We start from the raw sequence: 23,982 nt of genomic DNA, 5'->3' as shown, positions 1-23,982 counted from the left end.
AAACTAGTCTTTCTGCTTCTTTGCCCCATAGGCCAGGCAGATACAGTCTTTGACTCTATTGAAGCTTTCATTAACAAATTTGAAAAATTAAGTAAACTCAAGAAGAAGGGAGAAGGTAAATATACTTGCTGAGAACAAGATGCCATTTCCATGTAATATGTATCCTCTTTCTCACTGAGGGCAGGATAGGAAAAAGTATGACTGCTTGACTTATTTCATTTAGCATAATCCCCTCCGGTTCTATCCATGTGTATGCAAATGGTGGGTATTCATCCTTTCTGATGGCTGAATAATATTCCATTTATATATGGACTACATCTTTATCTATTCACCTGTTGAAGGGCATCTTGGCTCCTTCCACAGTTTGGCTATTGTGGACATTGCTGCTATGAATATTGGGGTGCATGTGCCCCTTCTTTTCACTACATCTGTATTTTTGGGCTAAATACCCAGTAGTGCAATTGCTGGGTCATAAGGTAGCTCTATTTTTAACATCTTGAGGAACCTCCATACTGTTTTCCAGAGTGGCTGTACCAGCTTGCATTCCCACCAACAGTGTAAGAGGGTTCTCCTTTCTCCACATCCTCGCCAACATTTGTTGTTTCCTGTCTTGTTAATTTTTGCCATTCTAACTGGTATAAGGTGGTATCTCATTGTGGTTTTCATTTGTATTTCCCTGATGGCTGGTGATGTTGAGCATTTTTTCATGTGTCTGTTAGCCATCTGTATGTCTTCTTTGGAGAAGTGTCTGTTCATGTCTTCTGCCCATTTTTTGACTAGGTTATTTGTTTTTTGAGTGTTGAGTTTGAGAAGTTCTTTATAGATCTTGGATACGAGCCCTTTATCTGTAATGTCATTTGCAAATATCTTCTCCCATTCCATGGGTTGCCTTTGTTTTGTTGACTATTTCTTTTGCTGGCAGAAGCTTTTTATCTTGATGACCTCCCAAAAGTTCATGTTTGCTTTTGTTTCCCTCGCCTTTGGAGACGTGTCTTGAAAGAAGTTGCTGTGGCTGATGTCGAAAAGGTTGCTGCCTGTGTTCTCCTCTAGGATTTTGATGGATTCCTATCTCACATTGAGGTCTTTCATCCATTTTGAGTTTATCTTTGTGTATGGTGTAAGAGAATGGTCCAATTTCATTCTTCTGTATGCAGCTGTCCAATTTTCCCAGCACCATTTATTGAAGAGACTGTCCTTTTTCCATTGGATATTTTTTCCTGATTTGTCAAACATTATTTGACCATAGAGTTGAGGTTCCATTTCTGGAATTGAATTCTATTCTATTCCATTGGTCTATGTGTCTGTTTTTGTGCCAATACCATGCTGGCTTGGTGATCACAGCTTTGTAATATAGCTTGAAGTCTGGCACCATGATGCCTCAGCTTTATTTTTCTTTTTCAACATTCCCTTGGTGATTCAGGGTCTTTTCTGGTTCCATACAAATTTTAGGATTGTTTGTTCTAGCTCCTTGAAAAATGCCAATGGCATTTTAGTAGGGATGGCATTGAAAGTGTAGATTGCTCTGGGCAGGATGGACATTTTAACAATGTTTATTCTTCCAATTCATGAGCTGGAATGTTTTTCCGTCTTTTTGTGTCTTCCTCAATTTCTTTCATAAGTGTTCTGTAGTTTCTAGAGTATAGATCATTTACCTCTTTGGTTAGGTTTATTCCTAGGTATTTTATGGGTTTTGGTGCTATTGTAAATGGAATCCATTCCTTAATTTCTCTTTCTACAGTTACATTGTTAGTGTATAGGAAAGCAACTGATTTCTGTGCATTGATTTTGTATCCTGCCACATTGCTGAGTTGCTGTGTAAGTTCTAGTAATTTGGGGGTGGAGTCTTTTGGGTTTTCCACATGAAGTGTCATGTCATCTGCGAAGAGCAAGAGTTTGACTTCTTCTTTGCCAATTTGGATGCCTTTTATTTCTTTTTGTTGTCTGATTGCTGAGGCTAGGACTTCTAATACTATGTTGAACAGCAGTGGTGAGAGTTGGCATCCCTGTCGTGTTCCTGACCTTAAGGGGAAAGCTCTCGGCTTTTCCCCACTGATAATGATATTTGCTGTGGGTTTTCATAAGGGGATTATGCTAAATGAAATAAGTCAATCAGAGAAAGACAATTATCATATGGTTTCACTCGTATGTGGAACATAAGCAATAGCATGGAGGACCATAGGGGAAGGGAGGGAAAACTGAAGGGGGAGAAATCAGAGAGGGAGACAAACTATGAGAGACTATGGACTCTGGGAAAAAAACTGAGGGTTTCAGAGGGGAGGGGGGTGGGAGGATGGGGTAGCTGGGTGATGGATATTGAGGAAGGCACGTGTTGTGATGAGCACTGGGTGTAATATGCAGCTAATGAATCATTGAACGCTACATCAGAAACTAATGATGTACTATATAGTGGCTGACTGAACATAAAAAAAAAGAAAGGGTGGGGAACTCTGAGTTGGGAATCAATTTGCAAGGAGACCCACATCTACTTAGAAGTAGCAGGAGGCTGCCTGTGGGAGGCATCTGGAGAAAACTCCACCACAGCCCAGGGTACTTCAGGCCAAGGGAATGAATAAGAGGATAAACCAAGGTCCTGGACCAGTTCTTGTTCCCTGTATAGAGTGAGACCCAGTTTGGTATGTTTGGTAAAACCCAGGAGATTAAAATATAAGTGAAAAAGAAAACAAATAAATAGTCTGGAAGAAAAAAAAGAAAAAGAAAAAGTATGACTGAAGTGTTAAGAATCACATAGGTGATTCCTGCTCTTGCCAACATGAAAAAAATGGTGAGGCAGAGAAACAAATATAGTTGACCCTTGAACAATACAGGGGTTAGGTGTGTCAACCCCCTGGCTACTAAAAATCCATGTATAACTGGATTCCCTGAAAAGTTAAATATTTTTTAAAAAAGATTTTATTTATTTATTTGACAGAGAGAGACAGGGAGAGAGGGAACACAAACAGGGGGAGTGGGAGAGGGAGAAGCAGGCTTCCTGATAAGCAGGGAGCCCGATGCGGAGCTCGATCCCAGGACCCCGGGATCATGACCTGAGTCGAAGGCAGATGCTTAACGACTGAGCCACCCAGGTGCCCCAAAAGTTAATAGCCTACTGTTGACTGGAAACTTTATGGATAAGATAAACAGTTGATTAACACATATTTTGTGTGTTATACATATTATATGCTGTATTCTTACAATAAAGTAAGCTAGAGAAAAGAAAATGTTATTAAGAAGATCCTAAGGAAGAAAAAATACATTTTTACATTTGTAAAAAATCTGTGTGTAAGTGGCCCCATCAGGTTAAACCCATGTTGTTAAGGGTCAACTGTACTATCCTGAACATCAGATAAAATTTGTTTGTTAAGCCTCTTCTCCCATAACTTTAACATATTGCTTATTAGAATATGAAATGGACACACAAACAAGTCAACATTTTATCTTTTTTTCTTACTGGCTCTCTTCTGAGGGAGTTAAACATATGTGCAAGGTAAGAATTAACTAACCCCCTAAAATTTTACTGGTCCTCTGAGAGATCTTCTGGTCCTCTCAGTTTTCAGTTATATTTACTTACTCATATCCTTCTCTCCAAAAAACATTCATTTCCCAAACCTAGTTGATACATTTTCATTTTATATTACTGGTGCAACTGTCTCCATCCCTCCTTGCTCCCAGTTCCCTCATTCCTTTACCTCAATACCTGTATTAGGATAGGCAGATCATCAGTCTTTGCTTGGGAGTTCCAATCTGATCTCTGGTATCATGGGGCTTGAAGGATTCTTTATATAGTCAATAGTCATCCCTTCCATTTAATCTCTTTGCAGATCTTCCCTCTTTTTCAAGGTTTTAGACTCCTAAGTCAGTGCATGGTTTCTTTTTTTTTGTCCTTAAAAGTCTTTTTTTTTCTTTTTTTAAATTTTATTTTATTATGTTATGTTAATCATCATACATCATTAGTTTTTGATGTAGTGTTCCATGATTCATTGTTTGTATATAACACCCAGTGCTCCATTCAATACATGCCCTCTTTAATACCCATCACCAGGCTAACATACCCCCACCCCCTCCCCTCTAGAACCCTCAGTTTGTTTCTCAAAGCCCATAGTCTCCCATGGTTCGTCTCCCCCTCTGACCCCCCCCTTCATTTTTCCCTTCCTACTATCTTCTCTCTCTCTCTCTTTTTTTAACATATAATGTATTATTTGTTTCATAGGTACAGGTCTGTGATTCAACAGTCTTAAACAATTCACAGCGCTCACCATAGCACATACCCTACCCAATGTCTATCACCCAGCCACCCCATCCCTCCCACCCCCCACCACTCCAGCAACCCTCAGTTTGTTTCCTGAGATTAAGAATTCCTCATATCAGTGAGATCATATGATACATGTCTTTCTCTGATTGACTTATTTAGCTTAGCATAATATCCTCTGGTTCCATCCACGTCATTGCAAATGGCAAGATTTCGTTTTTTTGATGGCTGCATGATATTCTAGTGTGTGTGTGTGTGTGTGTGTGTGTGTGTGTGCATATATATACATATATATTACATCTTCTTTATCCATTCATCTGTTGATGGACATCTTGGCTCTTCCCATAGTTTGGCTATTGTGGACATAGTGCATGGTTTCTGACAGAGTTGATTTTTATTCACAAAGACACACATTCTTGCTATCTGTAGGTAAAACTAAAACTGGAAATAGCCCTGACACTGCCAATCAGACTTGTGTTGATTAGCTGGAACTAGACCTACCCATGTGTTGTTGAATATTAGGTGCCCTCACGCCCTTACCCTGCTTCCTCAGTGGGGTGGTGACAGTGAGGTAGAGGCCACAATTTTGTATATGATCCAGTTCATGCTCTGTTCATTCTGTCCTAGCTTGAGTTTAACAAGATTTAAGGTTGGTACTGCTTGTATTTTACTGACAACTGCCTTCATAAAATAATTCTCAGGTATATTCATCAGTTGCTTCTTCTGGAAGAATTAAATGAACAGTGGAGAAGATTTGTTTATAACTAGAGAATGCTGTATCAAAGGGTTTTCTAATGACACCTAAGGGCAACAGCTAATATTATTGACTTCCAAAAATAGCTTAGAAAGAATTACCTTTTGTTTATTAATAATCAAAACAGTGCCCCTAGGGAGCAGGGCAGGGTTTCTGTAAGATATGTGACAATGTGGATAAAGTGTCTATGGCTTTCTGTTTGTTTTTAATGTCTGCTACAATGCATGTATCTTGAAAACCTGATGCAAAAGTAGTCTAGATTGAAGTCCACATATAAGACTTAAAAAAAGATATATACTTTTGGGTTTGTAAATATAGAAATCATAAAAATTATTATTATTGTTTTTTAAAGATTTTATTTATTTACTTGACAGAGAGAGAGACACAAGAGAAGGAACACAAGCAGGGGGAGTGGGAGAGGGAGAAGCAGGCCTCCTGGTGAGCAGGGAGCCTGATGTGGGAGTTGATCCCAGAACCCTGGGATCATGACCCGAGCCAAAGGTAGACACCTAATGACTGAGCCACCCAGGTGCCCCAGAAATCATAAAAATTATTTAAAAATGTAAAGAATTTGAGGGGGGTATTGGCTAAGTTAAAGTGAGAATGTGCATAAAGGAAGTATTTCAGATAGGATTCACGAGTAGAGTATTTTGATTGAACTACATGGGTTAAGAAGATCCAAGACTAGAAAGAAAATTGGGATCATATTGTTATAGCTCTCCTTGAACTCAGTTCTATGGAGACCCTCTTTGTCTTGGAAGCAACAATAAGCTACAGTAGAGTTACATTAGGAAGTAAGAGATTATTAGGTTCTAAACCAGGATGGGGGCTGTAAGAAGATAGGAAAAAAATGGATGTAAGAGAAGTTGCTGAATTTGCTGGCTGACTGGCTATGACTGGGGAGCTTGGAAGAAGGGCGAGTCCAAAGTTGATTCCCAATGTGGATAATTGGGAGAATTGTAGAACTATAAACAGAGACAGGAAATTCAGGTGACACTTTTTTCTTTTTTGCTTTGAAGGTGGTGATTTGGAGATTAGATCAGTGAAAACCCAGCCTTCTAAGAAATCTATAAATGGGCTGGAATATTAAAAATATCCAAACCTATTGTAGTATTCTTTACATCTTTATGTAACAAATTTGATTATAGGTACTTTAACTCTGGACTGTCTAATATGGTAGCCACTAGTCAGATGTGATCATTTAAATTAATTAAAACTTAAAAAATTCAGTTCATCAGTTACACTAGCTACATTTCAAATATTCAATAGCTACATGAGGCTAGTGGCTACTACACTTGACAATACACGTTGTAAAACATTTCCATTATCATGAAAGTTCTCCTATGATTTTCTGCAATAGTGTCCAGAAATAATAAATTCTCATGGTTTCTTTCTTTAGGAATGGCATGAATGACACTCCATCACTGGCAACCTTACTTCTATTCTTAGTGGAGTGTGGGAAATCAAACACAAAGTATGAGTGGGGTGAAATTCCAGGGACTTTCAGACTGGGGAATATAGTCATTTTTGTTTTCTTAATTGATTTGTAAGCAAAATGTTAGAGTGGTTATCAGCCATTTTCTTTTTATCATCTGGGCCACAGTGAAGTGATTCTTCTTCCACTGCTGTGAAATATAACCAAATTGGGAAGAATCAGGAGTTGTTTAAAATGGCTTTCCCATTTGAATTTTTTTAAAGGTCAGATGCCTTGTTTAATCATTATAGAAGAAAAAAGTAAAATTCCAGGTAATCTAGAATATATAAGAAAAATGTAAAAACATTTTCGCAAGTGGGGAAATGGAGTGGCTCATGAATTTGGTGGAACTAATGGATAGTCTGTCATTGGATTCTTCTTCATTATATCAAGGTGTGATGGACACTTTTATGTAGAACATCATCTGATTTGTTCTCATGAATTCCAGCACCTTTTCAACTACACACTTTGGATCCTGAGAAGAAAGTTAAAAGAGAATTGGGACTTTAGTAAAACTAAAAACAGGTTTTGAAGTATATCAAATTAGCATTCCATAAATAGAAAAAAATAGAACTGGAGTGATGATAGGTTCAAAACACTGACCTGCATGAGATAAACTGGTATTAAATATTTTCACATTTCTTAGACTATGTTACTGCTGATATTATTTGTGTCCTGAGTTAGAATCTTTAAAGTTGTCACTTTTAATGCATTTTTTTCCTCTTATGTATAAAGATAAACTGATCAATATTAACAAAATACCAACCAATTATAGCAAAACTAGCCTTGGGATGTTGAAATCAAGGTAATGTGTTAATTAGAGGTGTACCTAAATGTATATTAGTAAGTCTTTCAGTTCAGAGACCAGGGAGGCTTCCATGAATTTTCATGAGAGCTCCCTTGATTCATGAACTTATGATGTTCCATGTGCATGTTGAGAATACACAGTATTTACTAATTGCCACTATTTTCTTCTGTTTCTTTTAGTGGGTGAGTTCCTGGTGGTGGTGAGTCAGTCAGTACAAAATAGAACCTGGCACATATCAAGCATTCAATAACTTTGTTGAAAGAATGAACATGTTATTATTTGCAAAGTATGCCTAGGTGATATGGGAAACTGTACTATGCCACACTGCCCCTCACCTCCTTCATGTCCTCACAGAAGAGAATGCAGTGTTGATTTTTTGCTTTCTACCATCCTTTCACATGGTCATGCCAAGAACTTCTGTACACTGCAAGACACAGAGGAAAAATGAAGCAGTGTGTCTTGACTGTCTCTGTAATCCCAACAGTTCACTGAAAGGATGTGTGAAGATAGGAGGTAGTTCACAACAATAATATCATGTTACAGTGTCCAGGGATGATTTCTAACATTTCCTAGAGCATTTGCTGGCATAAATAAGATTGTTGATAACGGTGGAAAGCATAGCTAACTTCTCTCACCTTTCTTAGCTGGAAAACTTTCATAAAACTCATCCCAGGTTTCTGGAGCAGGAAGTGGTTTGTTCATCCTGGGGAATAGGACACCAAGTTGCCCCTTGGGCTACACACATTATCTGGAAGTAGAGGGTAATGGTTGGGGGTGAAGAAGAAAAAACAGAGAGAAATCTTAGCGATGTCAGAGCTGTAGTTCTTAGCATAGTAAATATGTTAAGGAGAAAGGCTTTAAGGACTTTCTACTTTTATTCATTACTGAGAATTGTTACTACATGAGAACAAAAGTTTTTTGTAGTTAGTGATTATTTTTTGAGCAGTGAGGTAGACTGGGAAATGATGCATTGAGATTCTGGTTTTGGCAGAGCACCAGCTGTGTGCACTTGAAAGAAGGACATACATGAAGAAATGAAAATGTACTTAGATGTCTCTCTACTCTTGGCTTTTTTCATGAGCTCAATCAGCATTCAATAGTAAGCCTCCTGATTTTGATTTAGGTATTAAGAAAGTAGTCATATCCAGATGAATGGATAAAGAAGATGTGATATATATATACAATGGAATATTATGCAGCCATCAAAAGGAATGAGATCTTGCCATTTGCAACGACGTGGATGGAACTGGAGGGTATTATGCTGAGCGAAATAAGTCACACAGAGAAAGACATGTATCATATGAGCTCACTGATATGAGGAATTCTTAATCTCAGGAAACAAACTGAGGGTTGCTGGAGTGGGGGGTGGGGTGGGAGGGATGGGGTGACTGAGTGATAGACACTGGGGAGGGTATGTGCTCTGGTAAGCGCTGTGAATTGTGCAAGACTGTTGAATCACAGATCTGTACCTCTGAAACAAATAATACAATATATGTTAAGAAAAAAAAAAAAGAAGAAGATAGCAGGAGGGGAAGAATGAAGGGGGGGAAATTGGAGGGGGAGACAAACCATGAGAGACGATGGACTCTGAAAAGCAAACTGAGGGTTCTAGAGGGGAGGGTGGTGGGAGGATGGGTTAGCCTGGTGATGGGTATTAAGGAGGGCATGTTCTGCATGGAGCACTGGGTGTTATGCACAAACAATGAATCATGGAACACTATATCTAAAACTAATGATGTAATGTATGGGGATTAACATAACAATAAAAAATTAAAAAAAAAAGAAAGTAGTCATATCATGGCAATCTATATATAGTCAATATAGGCCAGTATTTTTTTTAGTGTTTTGTGTGAAGAAATTTATAGTGAGTACAGATCTTGGTTGTTGAGATGAAAGATGCTTGTATAAGATTTTAAAACAAACTTTATTTATATTTATTTTTATTTTTTATTTTTCACGTGGGGCTTGAACTCATGACTCTGAGATCAGAAGTCAGGCACTCAACCAACTGAGCCACCCAGGTGCTCCCCTAAAATAAACTTTAAAGTTTTTAAATTAAATTTGAAAACAAATTTTAAAACAAAAATGAGATAAAAAACATTTCAGGATGATACTGATAATGCTAGTAAAGACCATCTTTATGATCATAAGTAGCAACATATTTAGTATAATTTATAGCCTGAATCTATAAAAAGCAGAAATATCATTTATTAAATGTTTAGGATAAAATATCAGTAAGTATTTCTTTCTTTCTTTCTTTTTTTTTTTTTTTTGCTGCCAACAGGATTTTTATTTATTTATTTATTTTAAATTTTATTTTATTATGTTATGTTAGTCACCATACAATACATCATTAGTTTTTTAAAATATAAATAAAATTCTTTTTTTAAATTTTATTTTATTATGTTATGTTAATCACCATACATTACATCATTAGTTTTTGGTGTAGTGTTCCATGGTTCATTGTTTGCGTATAACACCCAGTGTTCCATTCAATATGTGCCCTCTTTAATACTCATCACCAGGCCAACCCATCCCCCCACCCCCCTCCCCTCTAGAACCCTCAGTTTGTTTCTCAGAGTCCATAGTCTCTCATGGTTCATCTCCCCCTCCGATTTCCCCCCTTCATTTTTCCCTTCCTTCTCCTTATGTCCTCCATGCTATTCCTTATGTTCCACAAATAAGTGAAACCATATGATAATTGATTTTCTCTGCTTGACTTATGCTAAGTCAGTAAGTATTTCTTAAGAAGATGGAATTATGTGCACATAGCTTCCTAGTATTTGATGATTTTCCTGTGTCATATGCCTTCTCATCTCCTCTTTTTATCTCCTTCAGGGGTTTGCTTACATTCTCTAAAGTTGTAACCCATCATCCAAAATTGGAATCTCCCAGTATTCTCCTTCCCTGATTAGTTATCCTCATTAGCATTTATTACTCTAATGTATATGTTCCTCGTTTTACTTATTTGATATCTCCTTCATAGAATGCATGACCCATAAGGTAGATATTGTTTTTAGTTACTCATTGTATTTTCAGCACCTAGAATAGTGCCTAGAATAAATGAATAAATCAGTTTCCAGATAAATAAATTAATAATGTATTAACATATTATAAAAACTGTAATATATTAAAAGTAATATGTAATTGTAATTTTGTATTGCAAGCAAATTTTAAAAATATTAAAAAGTCCAGAATGGCTTATAGTCAAAAGCAACAGGGCCATATCCCCATTACATCTCACACCCCATCCTGTATTCTGGAGGTGATCACTTTTAAGTCAGTCCTTCTGTTGGTTAATTCAACTATCACAGTGAGCATTGAGTAATCTATAAAATTGTTAATCATTATGTAGTACTCCTGAAATGAATATAATACTGTATGTTAATTATACTTTGATTAAAAAATGAAAAAACCTGCTTACTTATAAAATTCAAATAAAAATATTAACAACATAAATATATGTAAATGTAAATCAAATATATGATTATACTATTAAAAATTTTCAGTTTCAGTATTATTTATTGATTTCCTTCTAGTATATTTCACACTGCTGACCCAACTACCTCTTTGCCCTTCAATTTTTGATAGTAGTTCTTTTAGTTCATTTGCTTTGAAACCTTAAATAATATATACCATGAATTGTGTATATAATTATACACACACATTGGTGTATATAGCCCCATGAATAATTTTTTCAGTCTACAACAAATATTACAAAATATTTTAAATTATATATTTCTGAAGTCCATTTCAATACTGTTTAATATTTAACAATACTCTTGAGTCCCTTGGACTTTTTACATTGTCAAGGTTGATACCATTTATGTTCTGTTTTGAAACCATAATCAAATATTCTGTATCTACAGGTTAATTCTAAAATCTGAAAACCAATAAATGACATTTTCAGTATCACTACTACATAATTTTTTTTTTCATATCTGAGGAGTGTACTAAGATACAATACCCTTCTTAAGGACCCATTGTCACTAATCCTTGCCATTCCAAGGAAAATGTTTCTATCATAAAAGTAAATCTGATTGTGTTTTACTGAACACAACGGCCCAAAATCATGCTATGTTTAGTTTGCTTCTTTTTGTTTAAAAAAGATTTATTTATTTATTTATTTTAGAGAGAGAGAAAGAGCAAGAGAACATGCACATGCAGGGGGATGGGCAGAGGGGGAAGGAGAGAGATTCCCAAGCAGACTCTGTGCTGAGTGTGGAGAGCAGAGCCCGTGGTGGGGCTCAATCTCATGACATTGAAATCACAACCCTGAGATCACAATCTGAGCCAAAACCAAGTCAGAGGCCTAACCGACTGTGCCACCCAGGGCCCCTAGTTTGCTTATTTAGATTTGTTTAGTTTTTTGTATTCCCTGGAATTTCTAATTTCTAGGTTTTTATTGTCATTGAGATAAGAGAGATATGTCTTTTCCAATAATCACGATTATCTCCTAGCTTTTCACTATCTGTTACATGAAATCTTTTCCATTCATCTTCCTGCATTCTTTGGTGATATTTTTCATGCAGCTTTATCATTTCATTTTCTAGTTTAAACCAAGCGTTTCTACATAGCTATTACCCTGAAATTTCTTTTTATTGAATGTTTGGGTATCTTCCTCCATTTATTTTATCCAAATATTTTTAATTCTTTTTTTAAAATTTTTTATTGTTATGTTAAACACCATACATCACATCATTAGTTTTTCATGTAGTGTTCCATGATTCATTGTTTGTGCATAACACCCAGTGCTCCATGCAGAACGTGCCCTCTTTAATACTTATCACCAGGCTAACCAATCCTCCCACCCCCTCCCCTCTAGAACCCTCAGTTTGTTTTTCAGAGTCCATAGTCTCTCATGGTTTGTCTCCCCCTCCGATTCCACCACTTCATTCTTCCCCTCCTGCTATCTTCTTCTTCTTCTTCTTCTTTTTCTTCTTAACATATATTGCATTATTTGTTTCAGAGGTACAGATCTGTGATTCAACAGTCTTGCACAATTCACAGCACTCACATAGCACATACCCTACTCAATGTCTATCACCCAGCCACCCCATCCCTCCCACCCCACCCCCTACTCCAGCAACCCTCAGTTTGTTTCCTGAGATTAAGAATTCCTCATATCAGTGAGTCATATGATACATGTCTTTCTCTGATTGACTTATTTCGCTCAGCATAACACCCTCCAGTTCCATCCATGTCGTTGCAAATGGCAAGATCTCATTCCTTTTGATGGCTGCATAATATTCCATTGTATATATATACCACCTCTTCTTTATCCATTCATCTGTCGGTGGACATTTTGGCTCTTTCCACAGTTTGGCTATTGTGGACATTGCTGCTATAAACATCGGGGTGCACGTACCCCTTCGGATCCCTACATTTGCATCTTTGGGGTAAATACCCAGGAGTGCAATTGCTGGATCATATGGTAGCTCTATTTTCAACTTTTTGAGGAACCTCCATATCGTTTTCCAGAGTGGTTGCACCAGCTTGCATTCACACCAACATTGTAGGAGGGTTCCCCTTTCTCTGCATCCCCGCCAACATCTGTCGTTTCCTGATGGTTAATTTTAGCCATTCTGACTGGTGTGAGGTGGAATCTCATTGAGGTTTTGATTTGGATTTCCCTGATGCTGAGCGATGTTGAGGACTTTTTCATGTGTCTGTTGGCCATTTGGATGTCTTCTTTGGAAAAATGTCTGTTCATGTTTTCTGCCCATTTCTTGATTGGATTCTTTGTTCTTTGGGTGTTGAGTTTGATAAGTTCTTTATAGATTTTGGATACTAGCCCTTTATCTGATATGTCATTTGCAAATATGTTCTCCCATTCTATCGGTTGTCTTTTGGTTTTGTTGACTGTTTCTTTTGCTGTGCAAAAGTCCCAACAGTTCTTGATGAAGTCCCAATAGTTGATGAAGTCCCAATAGTTCATTTTTGCCCTTGCTTCCCTTGCGTTTGGCGATGTTTCTAGGAAGAAGTTGCTGTGGCAGAGGTCGAAGAAGTTGCTGCCTGTGTTCTCCTTTAGGATTTTGATGGACTCCTGTCTCACATTGAGGTCTTTCAACCATTTGGAGTCTATTTTTGTGTGTGGTGTAAGGAAATGGTCCGGTTTCATTCTTCTGCATGTGGCTGTCCAATTTTCCCAACACCATTTGTTGAAGAGACTGTCTTTTTTCCATTGGACATTCTTTCCTGCTTTGTCAAAGATTAGTTGACCATAGAGTTGAGGGTCCATTTCTGGGCTGTCTATCCTGTTCCATTGATCTATGTGTCTGTTTTTGTGCCAGTACCATACCATATGACAGCTTTGTCATAGAGCTGGAAGTCCGGAATGGTGATGCCGCCAGCTTTGCTTTTCTTTTTCAACATTCCTCTGGCTTGTGGGGTCTTTTCTGGTTCCATACAAATTTTAAGATTATTTGTTCCATTTCTTTGAAAAAAGTGGATGGAATTTTGATGGGAATTGCATTGAATGTGTAGATTGCTCTAGGTAGCGTTGACGTCTTCACAATATTTGTTCTTCCAATCCATGAGCATGGAACATTTTTCCATTTCTTTGTGTCTTCCTCAATTTTTTTCATGAGTATTTTATAGTTTTCAGAGTACAGATCCTTTGCCTCTTTGGTTAGATTTATTCCTAGGTATCTTATGGTTTTGGGTGCAATTGTAAATGGGATGGACTCTTTAATTTCTCTTTCTTCTGTCTTGTTTTTGGTGTATAGGAATGCCACTGATTTCTGTGCATTGATTTTATATCCTGCCACTTGACTGAATCCCTGTATGAGTTCTAGCAGTTTTGGGGTGGAGTCTTTTGGGTTTTCCACATAAAGTATCATATCATCTGCAAAGAGTGAGAGTTTGACTTCTTCTTTGCCAATTTGGATGCCTTTTATTTCTTTTTGTTGTCTGATTGCTGTGGCTAGGACTTCTAATACTATGTTGAATAGCAGTGGTGATAGTGGACATCCCTGCTGTGTTCCTGACCTTAGGGGGAAAGCTTTCAGTTTCTCCCCATTGAGAATGATATTCGCTGTAGGTTTTTCATAGATGGCTTTTAAGATATTGAGGTGTGTACCCTCTATGCCTATACTCTGAAGAGTTTTGATCCAGAAAGGATGCTATACTTTGTCAAATGCTTTTTCTGCATCTATTGAGAGGATCATATGATTCTTGTTCTTTCTTTTGTTAATGTATTGTATCACGTTGATTGATTTGCAGATGTTGAACCAACCTTGCAGCCCAGGGATAAATCCCACTTGGTCGTGGTGAATAATCCTTTTAATGTACTGTTGGATCCTATTGGCTAGTATTTTGGTGAGAATTTTTGCATCCATGTTCATCAAGGATATTGGTCTGTAATTCTCCTTTTTGATGGGGTCTTTGTCTGGTTTGGGGATCAAGGTAATGGTGGCCTCATAAAACCAGTTTGGAAGTTTTCCTTCCGTTTCTATTTTTTGGAACAGTTTCAGAAGAATAGTTATTAATTCTTCTTTAAATGTTTGGTAGAATTCCCCTGGGAAGCCATCTGGCCCTGGGCTTTTGTGTTTTGGGAGATTTTTGATGACTGCTTCAATTTCCCTAGTGGTTATAGGTCTGTTCAGGTTTTCTATTTCTTCCTGGTTCAGTTTTGGTAGTTGATACATCTCTAGGAATGTATCCATTTCTTCCAGATTATTTAATTTGCTGGCATAGAGTTGCTCATAATATGTTCTTATAACTTTTTGTATTTCTTTGGTGTTGGTTGTGATCTCTCCTCTTTCATTCATGATTTTGTTGATTTGGGTCCTTTCTCTTTTCTTTTTGATAAGTCTGGCCAGAGTTTATCAATCTTGTTAATTCTTTCAAAGAACCAGCTCCTAGTTTCATTGATCTGTTCTACTGTTCTTTTGGTTTCTATTTCATTGTTTTCTGCTCTGATCTTTATTTTTTCTCTTCTGTTGGGTTTAGGCTTTATTTGCTGTTCTTTCTCCAGCTTCTTTAGGTGTAGGTTTAGGTTGTGTTCTTGAGACCTTTCTTGTTTCTTGAGAAAGGCTTGTATTGCTATATACTTTCCTCTTAGGACTACCTTTGCTGCATCCCAAAGATTTTGAACAGTTGTGTTTTCATTTTCATTGGTTTCCATGAATTTTTTTAATTCTTCTTTAATTTCCTGCTTGACCCATTCATTCTTTAGTAGGATGCTCTTTAGCCTCCATGTATTTGAGTTCTTTCTGACTTTCCTCTTGTGATTGAGTTCTAGTTTCAACATTGTGGTCTGAAAATATGGAGGGAATAATTCCAATCTTTTAGTACTGGATGAGACCTGATTTGTGATCTAGGATGTGACCTATTCTGGATGATGTTCCACGGGCACTCGAGAAGAATGTGTATTCCGTTGCTTTGGGATGGAATGTTCTGAATATGTCTGTGAAGTCCATTTGGTCCAGTGTGTCATTTAAAGTCTTTATTTCCTTGTTGATCTTTTGCTTAGATGATCTGTCCATTTCAGTGAGGAGGGTGTTAAAGTCTCCCACTATTATTGTATTGTTGTCAATGTGTTTCTTTGCTTTTGTTCTTAATTGCCTTATATAATTGGCTGCTCCCGTGTTAGGGGCATAGATATTTACAGTTGTTAGATCTTCTTGTTGGATAGACCCTTTAAGTAGGATATAGTGTCCTTCCTTATCTCTTATTACAGTCTTTCGTTTAAAATCTAATTTGTCTGATATAAGGATTGCCACCCCAGCTTTCTTTTGGTGTCCATTAGCATGGTAAATAGTTTTCCACTCCCTCACTTTCAATCTGGGGGTGTCTTTGGGTCTAAAATGAGTCTCTTTCAGACAGCATATCAATGGGTCTTGTTTTTTAGTCCAATCTGATAGCCTGTGTCTTTTGATTGGGGCATTTAGCCCATTTACATTCAGGGTAACTGTTGAAAGATATGAATTTAGTGCCATTGTATTGCCTGTAAGGTGACTGTTATTGTATATTGTCTGTGTTCCTTTCTGGTCTATGTTGCTTTTAGGCTCTCTCTTTGCTTAGAGGACCCCTTTCAAGATTTCTTGTAGGGCTGGTTTCGTGTTTGCAAATTCCTTTAGTTTTTGTTTGTCCTGGAAGCTTTTTATTTTTCCTTCTATTTTCAATGACAGCCTAGCTGGATATAATATTCTTGGCTGCATATTTTTCTCATTTAGTGCTCTGAATATATCCTGCCAGTCCTTTCTGGCCTGCCAGGTCTCTGTGGATAGGTCTGTTACCAATCTAATGTTTCTACCATTGTAGGTTACATATCTCTTTTCCTGAGCTGCTTTCAGGATTTTCTCTTTGTCTCTGAGACTCCTAAGTTTTACTATTAGATGTCGGAGTGTTGACCTACTTTTTTTGATTTTGAGGGGGTTCTCTGTGCCTCCTGGATTTTGATGCCTGTTTCTTTCCCCAAATTAGGGAAGTTCTCTGCTATAATTTGCTCCAATATACCTTCTGCCCCTGTTTCTCTTTCTTCTTCTTCTGGGATCCCAATTTTTCTAATATTGTTTCATCTTATGGTATCACTTATCTCTCGAATTCTGCCCTCGTGATCCAGTAGTTGTTTATCTCTCTTTTTCTCAGCTTCTTTATTTTCCATCGTTTGGTCTTCTATATCACTGATTCTCTCTCTTCTGCCTCATTTTTCCTAGCAGTTAGCCCCCCCATTTTTGATTGCACCTCATTAATAGGCTTTTTGATTTCAACTTGGGTAGATTTTAGTTCTTTTATTTCTCCAGAAAGGTTTTCTCTAATAGTTTCCATGCTTGTTTCAAGCCCAGCTAGTATCTTTAAAATCATCATTCTGAACTCTAGGTCTGACATCATACTAACGTCCGTATTGTGTAGGTCCCTGGCAGTCAGTATTACCTCTTGTTCTTTTTGTTGAGGTGATTTTTTCCATCTTGTCACTTTGTGCAAAGGAGAACAGATGAATGAGAGAACAAAATGCTAACAGGGTAACAACGTCCCCTGTAAATATACTCTAAACAATTCAGAAAAGACCTGAAACTGGGGGGAAAGAAAGGGAAAGAAAGAAAAAAGAAAAAGAAAAAAAAAAAAAAGAAAAAGATAAAAAAAATAAAAACAGAACAAAACAAACAAAACAGAATATGATCGAATATGATCAGGCTGGTGCATAGATCAGTTGCACACACTAGATTTTGGGTGTATTTTGGTCTGTTAGAAGAAAGTGCCTCCCAAAATTTTAAAGAAAGAAAAACTTACATATGTACAAACATAAAGGTTGATATGATGAAGGGATGGAATATGACTGTAAAGATGAAAAATATAAAAAATTTTTATAAAAGGAATTGATAAGATAAGAAGTTGTTTGAAAAGAGAAAAAAGAAGAACGGAAAAAAAAAGAAAAGAAAAAAATGGAGAGAATGTGATCAGGCAGGAGACTAGAACAAAGCCATACACTAGAGATTTAGGGTATATTTTGATCTGTTAGAAGAAACTACCTCAAAATTTTAAAGAGAGAACAACTTATATATATATGCCACAAATAAGGGTAGCTACTATGAAGGGATAGAATATGACCTAAAAATGAAAAAAATGTTTTTTAAAAAAGGGATTGATAAGATGTTGTTTGAAAAAGGGAAAAAGAAAAAAAAAAAGACAGTTAAAAAAAATAACTTTGAAAGATTAAAGAATCATGGTAAAAATCCATGGATTCTATGTGCAGTATTTCCCTAGCTCTGGAGTTCTGCCGTTCTCATTGATCAGTAAATTGGTCTTGGCTGTCTGTTCTTGCTGATCTTCTGGGGGAGGGGCCTGTTGCCGTGGTTCCCAAATGTCTTTGCGGGAGGCCGAATTGCCCTGCTCTTGCTGTCCGGGCTCCGTAATCTGCTTGGGTTTGCTCTCGGGAGCTTTTGTTCCCTACAAACTTTCGATACAGCTTTGGAGGATGAGAGTGAAAATGGCAGCCTCCCAATCTCTGCCCCAGAGGAGCCGAGAACTCGGGGCCCCACTCCTCAGTGCGCCCCCAGAAAAAAGCAGTCAATCACTCCCGTCTCCCTGGTCTCCGGCAGTACTCCATGCTCACCCGGCATGTGACCGAGCATTTCTATCTCTGGCACCTGACCCCACGTGGTCTCCAAACCCCGCAGATCCCTGTGGTGCACTCCCCCACCGCTCCTCCTGGGGGAGGAAGTGGAGTCTCCCTGATTTGCCACTTGTTGGGTCCCTGCTGGAGGAGCAGTGGCTGGACTGTAGCACGGATCACAGTTTATGACAACCCTGAGCTGAGATCCCACTCCTCGGCTCTGTCTCTGCAGCTGGCTTCCCCGCTCCCACACCTGGGAGCTCTGCCACACTCAGGCACCCCTGGTCTTTCTGTGACCCCGAGGGTCCTGAGACCACAGTGTCCCACAGGGTCCTGCCCCCCCCCCGCCCCCCCCCCCCCCCCCCCCCCCGGCCCCCCCCCCCCCCCCCCCCCCCCGCTTAGCCCCTGGAGTGACGTCCCTCAGCAGAGCAGACTTCTAAAAGTTCCGATTTTGTGCTCTGCGGCTCTATCACTTGCCAGAAGCGGCCGACGAAGGCCCCCTCCCCGGCTGTCTATCCTCCTGAATATCGCCTGGAATTCACTTCTCCAAACGTCCTACCTTCCAGAAAGTGGTCGCTTTTCTGTTCAGAGAGTTATTGCTATTCTTTTCTTCGATCTCCTGTTGAGTTTGTAGGTGTTCAGAATGGTTTGATCCCTATCCAGCTGAATTCCTGAGACCAGACAAAATCCAGGTCTCTTACTCCTCCGCCATCTTGCTCTGCCCACCCCCCCCGTGTTTGATTTATTTTGATCTGAATTTTGTATAGGGTGTAAGATAGCAGTCCAGTTTCATTCTTTTGCATAGGGCTATCCAGTTTTCCCAGTGCCATTTATTATAAAAACTATTCTTTTCCCATTGTATATTCTTGGCTTCTTTTTTGTAAATTAATTGACCATTTATGTGTAGGTTTATTTCTGGGCTCTCTGTTCTGTTCCATTTATCTTTATTTTTTTGGCAATACCATATTGTTTTGATTAGTATAGTTTTGTAATATAATTTGGAAGCAGGAAGTGTAATGCCCCCAGCTGCTGCTTCTTTCTCAAAATGGCTTTGGCTATTTGATCTTTTCTATTTCCATACAAGTTTTAGCATTGACTGTTCTATTGCTATGAAAAGCAAAACAAAGAGCCAACCCACAGAATGGGAGAAATATTTGCAAATGACATATCAGATAAAGGGTTAGTATCCAAGATCTATAAAGAACTTATCAAACTCGATACCCAAAAAAACAAATAATCCAGTAAAGAAATGGGCAGCAGACATGAACAGACATTTCTCCAAAGAAGACATACAAATGGCCAACAGACACATGAAAAAATGCTCCACATCACTTGGCATCAGGGAAATACAAATCAGAACTACAATGAGATACCACCTCACACCGGTTAGAATGGCTAAAATGAACAAGTCAGGAAACAATGGATGTTGGTGAGGATGCAGAGAAAGGGGAACCCTCTTCACTGCTGGTGGGAATGCAAGCTGGTGCAGCCACTCTGGAAAACAGTATGGAAGTTCCTCAAAAAGTTAAAAATAGAGCTACTCTACCACCCAGCAATTGCACCACCAGGTGTTTACCCTAAGATACAAAATGTAGTGATCTGAAGAGGCACCTGCACCCCAATGTTTATAGCAGCAATGTCCACAATAGGCAAACTATGGAAATAGCCCAGATGTCCACTGATGGATGAATGGATAAAGAAGATGTGGTATAATGGAATATTATGCAGCCATCGGAAAGGATGAATACCTACCATTTACATCGATGTGGATGGAACTGGAGGTTATTATGCTATGTGAAATAAGTCAGTCAGAGAAAGACAATTATCATATGGTTTCATTCATATGTGGAATATAAGAAATAGTGCAGAGGATCATAGGGGAAGGGAGGGAAAACAGATGGGAAGAAATCGGAAAGGGAGACAAACCATGAGAGACTCTTGACTCGGAAACAAACTGAGGGTTGCTGAAGGGGAGTTGGGTGGGGGGATGTGGTAACTGGGTGATGGGCATTAAGGAGGGCATGTAATGTGATGAGCACTGGGTGTTATACGCAACTGATGAATCACTGAGTTCTACATCTGAAACTAATGATGGCTAATTGAATTTAAATTTTAAAAAAATCATCGGGATTTTGACAGTGATTGCATTGACTCTCTAGATTGCTTGGGATATTGAATTTAAATTTAAAAAAGTCATCAGCATTTTGATAGTGATTACACTGACTCTGTAGGTTGCTTGGGATAATACTGACATCTTAACAGTTTTAGGAATTCCAATCCATGAAGATGGAATATGTTTTCATTTATGTATGTCTTTTAAATTTTCTTTTAACTGTGTTTTGTTGTTTTCATTTTGTCTCACTTCCTTAGTTAAGGTTTTTCCTAAATATTTTATTCTTTTTTGATGTTGCTGTAAATGGAATTATTTTCCTAATTTACTTTTCAGGTTTCTCATTGTTAGTGTATAGAAATGCCACTGATATTTATGTATTGATTTTTTATTCTCAACTTTGATCAATTCATTTATCAATTTTAATAGTTTTTATGTGGAATTTTTAGGAATTTTTATATATAAGATCAAATCATTGTTAAACAGAGATAATTTTACTTCTTTCTTTCCAATTTGATGCCTTTTTTTTCATTGCTTAATTGCTCTGGTCAGAACTTCCAGTACCATGTTGAATAGAAGTGAAAGAGGGCATCTTTGCCTTGTTTCTGATCTTAGCCTAAAGGTATCCTGTCATTGAGTTTGATATTAGCTAGGACCATTGTGTTTTCATTTTCATTTGTCTCCATCTATTTTTTTGATGCTTCAGTTTTTTTTTAAAGATTTTATTTGTTTATTTGAGGGAGAGAAAGAGAGAGAGAGTGCACACGAGTGTGGGGGAGGGGCAGAGCGAGAGGGAGAAGCAGGCTCCCCACTGAGCAACAAGCCTGATGTGGGGCTCGATCCCAGGACCTCAGGATCATGACCTGACCCAAAGGCAGATGCTTAACTGACTGAGCGACCCAGGTTCCCCTAATGCTTCAGTTTTTATTTAAGTTCTAGTTAGTTAGCATATAGTGTAATGCTGGTTTTAGAAATAGAATTTAATGATTCATCATTTACATAAAACACCCAGTGCTCATCACAACTGCCCTCCTTAATACCCATCACCCATTTAGCCCATCCCCCACCAACCTCCCTTCCATAGGTTTTCTTTGCTGTGGAGAAGCTTTTTATCTTGATGAAGTCCCAATAGTTCATTTTTGCTCTTGCCTGTGGAGCATGTGTATTAAGAAGTTGCTGTGGCTGAGGTCAAAGAGGTTGCTGCCTATGTTCTTTAAGGATTTTGATCATTTCCTCTCTCACATTTAGGTTTTGCATTCATTTTGAAAAATTTTTTTGTGTATGATACAAGAAAGTGGTCCAGTTTCATTCTTTTGCATATTGCTGTCCAATTTTCCCAACACCATTTGTTGAAGAGGCTGTCTTTTTTTCCAGTGGATATTCTTTCCTGCTTTGTCAAAGATTTATTGACCATATAGTTGTGGGTTCATTTCTGGGTTTTCTATTTTGTTCGATTGATCTATGGGTCTGTTTTTGTGCCAGTACCATACTGTCTTGATGACTACAACTTCGTAATATCGCTTGAAATCCATAATTATGCTGGCTCCAGTTTTACATTTGTTTTTCAACATTGCTTTGGGTATTTGGGGTCTTTTGTGGTTCCATACAAATTTTAGGATTGTTTGTTCTAGCTATGTGAAAAATGCTAATGCTATTTTGATAGAGACTGCCTTAAATGTGTAGTTTTTTTGATTGTATGGACATTTTAATAATATTTATTCTTCCAATGAGCATGGAATATTTTTCCTTTTCTTTCTGTCCTCTTCAATTTCTTTTGTAAGTGTTCTATAGTTTTCAGAGTACAGATCGTTTACCTCTTTGGTTAGATTTGTTCCTAGGTATCTTATGGTTTTGGTGCAGTTGTAAATGGGATCAATTCCTTGATTTCTCTTTCTGCTGCTTTATTATTGGTGTGTAGAAATGCAACAGATTTCTGTATGTTGATTTTGTATCCTGTGACTTTGCTGAATTTGTGTGTCAGTTCTAGCAATTTTTTGGTGGAGTCTTTCAGATTTTCTACATAGAGTATCATATCATCTGCAAATAGTGAAAGTCTGACTTCTTCCTTGTTGATTTGGATGCCTTTTATTTCTTTTTGCTGTCTGATGGCATTCTTTTGCATATTGCTGTCCAAGAGGCTTGTCTCTATGTATTTTTTTTTATTTCCTCTTTGATTTCTTCATAAACCCATTGGCTGTTTAGTAGCATGTTGTTTAGCTTCCAAGTGTTTGTGTTTTTTTCCAGTTTTTTCTTGTGATTGATTTTTAGTTTCATACAGCTGTATTTGGAAAAGATGCATGATATGCTTTTAGTCTTCTTAAATTTATTGGGACTCATTTTGTGGTCTAACACATGATCTATTTTTTCATAAGTCTCTGAGTTACTGTCTAGCATCCTTTCATTTCATCATGCAGAACAGATCTAATGGTAACAAATTCCCTCAGCTTTTGTTTATCTGGGAATATTTTTAATTTCTCTCTCACTTTTGAAGGATGGTTTTTCTATTCTTATATATAAAAATTATATACTCTCTATTCTATTCTTCTGGGGCTATATTAAAGGACTTCCACATTGTTCTTGATGATCTCTCATGAGTCACTTAGGCTCTTTTTGCTTTCGTTCATACTTTTTTTCTTTTTTGCTCTTCTGACTTGTTTTCCTCAAGTTCACTGATTCTTTCTTCTAAGTTTTTTTTTTAATAGTTTCTGTCTCTTTCTTGATATTCTTATTTCATTCATGCATTGTTTTGCTGATTTTATTTAGTTGGCTTTCTGTGTTCTTTTTTTTTTTTAGCTCATTGAGCATATTTAAGATGGTTATTTTGAATTCTTTGTCCAGTAATTCATAGATATCTGTTTATTCAGAACTTATTTCTGGAGATTTATTGTGTTTCTTTGATTGGCCATGTTTCTCTATTTCTTTTTATGTGTTGTGATCTCATGTTGAGATTTAGGCATTTGAAAAAAACTGTCACTTCTCCCAGTCTTTATAGATTTGCTTTGTACAAGGGAAGGCCTCTATCAATCAGTCTAGCTAAAAACTCTGGGGCACTCTCATGCCTTTTCTGGGAATATGACTTCTCTGGTCTTGTTGGTATGCTTTCCCAGTTAAAGTTTTTTATTACTATTTTTTATTAAGAACTTGTAATCTCTTGCTCACCTTGGTATCTTTCATGCTATAGCTTCTCTGGTGCTGTGGTAATCTGTGGTATTTACCTTGTTCTCAGTGTCCTTCAATCTGGCATTCAAAGTATACTGCCTTTTTCATTAGCGTTCTGAGTCTGAGGAGATAGAAACCATTTACTTTCTAATTTCCTATTTTATTGTGGTGTTTTTAATCCTAGGGTGAGTTTTTATTTCTCTAACACTGGATTTAAGTTTGAATTGGTGTGAAATGTGTTTATTTTTATTTTATTTATTAATTATTATTATTATTATTATTATTTTTTTTTTTTTAAAGTGGGTTCCATGCTGGGCTGAGATCAAGAGTTGGATGCTTAATTGACTGAGCCACCCAGGGTGGCCTGAAATG

General features: G+C 37.6%; 1 long non-coding RNA gene across 3 annotated transcripts in view; it reads left to right on the top strand.

Annotated features, from left to right (window-relative positions):
- Positions 1-23,982, top strand: part of LOC116641756 — a 268,059-nt gene that overhangs the window by 50,703 nt on the left and 193,374 nt on the right. The gene's annotated exons all lie outside the window — the stretch shown is intronic.

The sequence above is a fragment of the Phoca vitulina genome, unplaced genomic scaffold, assembly GCF_004348235.1.
Source record: "Phoca vitulina isolate PV1807 unplaced genomic scaffold, GSC_HSeal_1.0 scaffold22, whole genome shotgun sequence".
Classification (NCBI taxonomy): Eukaryota; Metazoa; Chordata; class Mammalia; order Carnivora; family Phocidae; genus Phoca; species Phoca vitulina.
The sequence above is the reverse complement of the archived record's forward strand: the minus strand, read 5'-3'. Positions and strand labels throughout refer to the sequence as shown.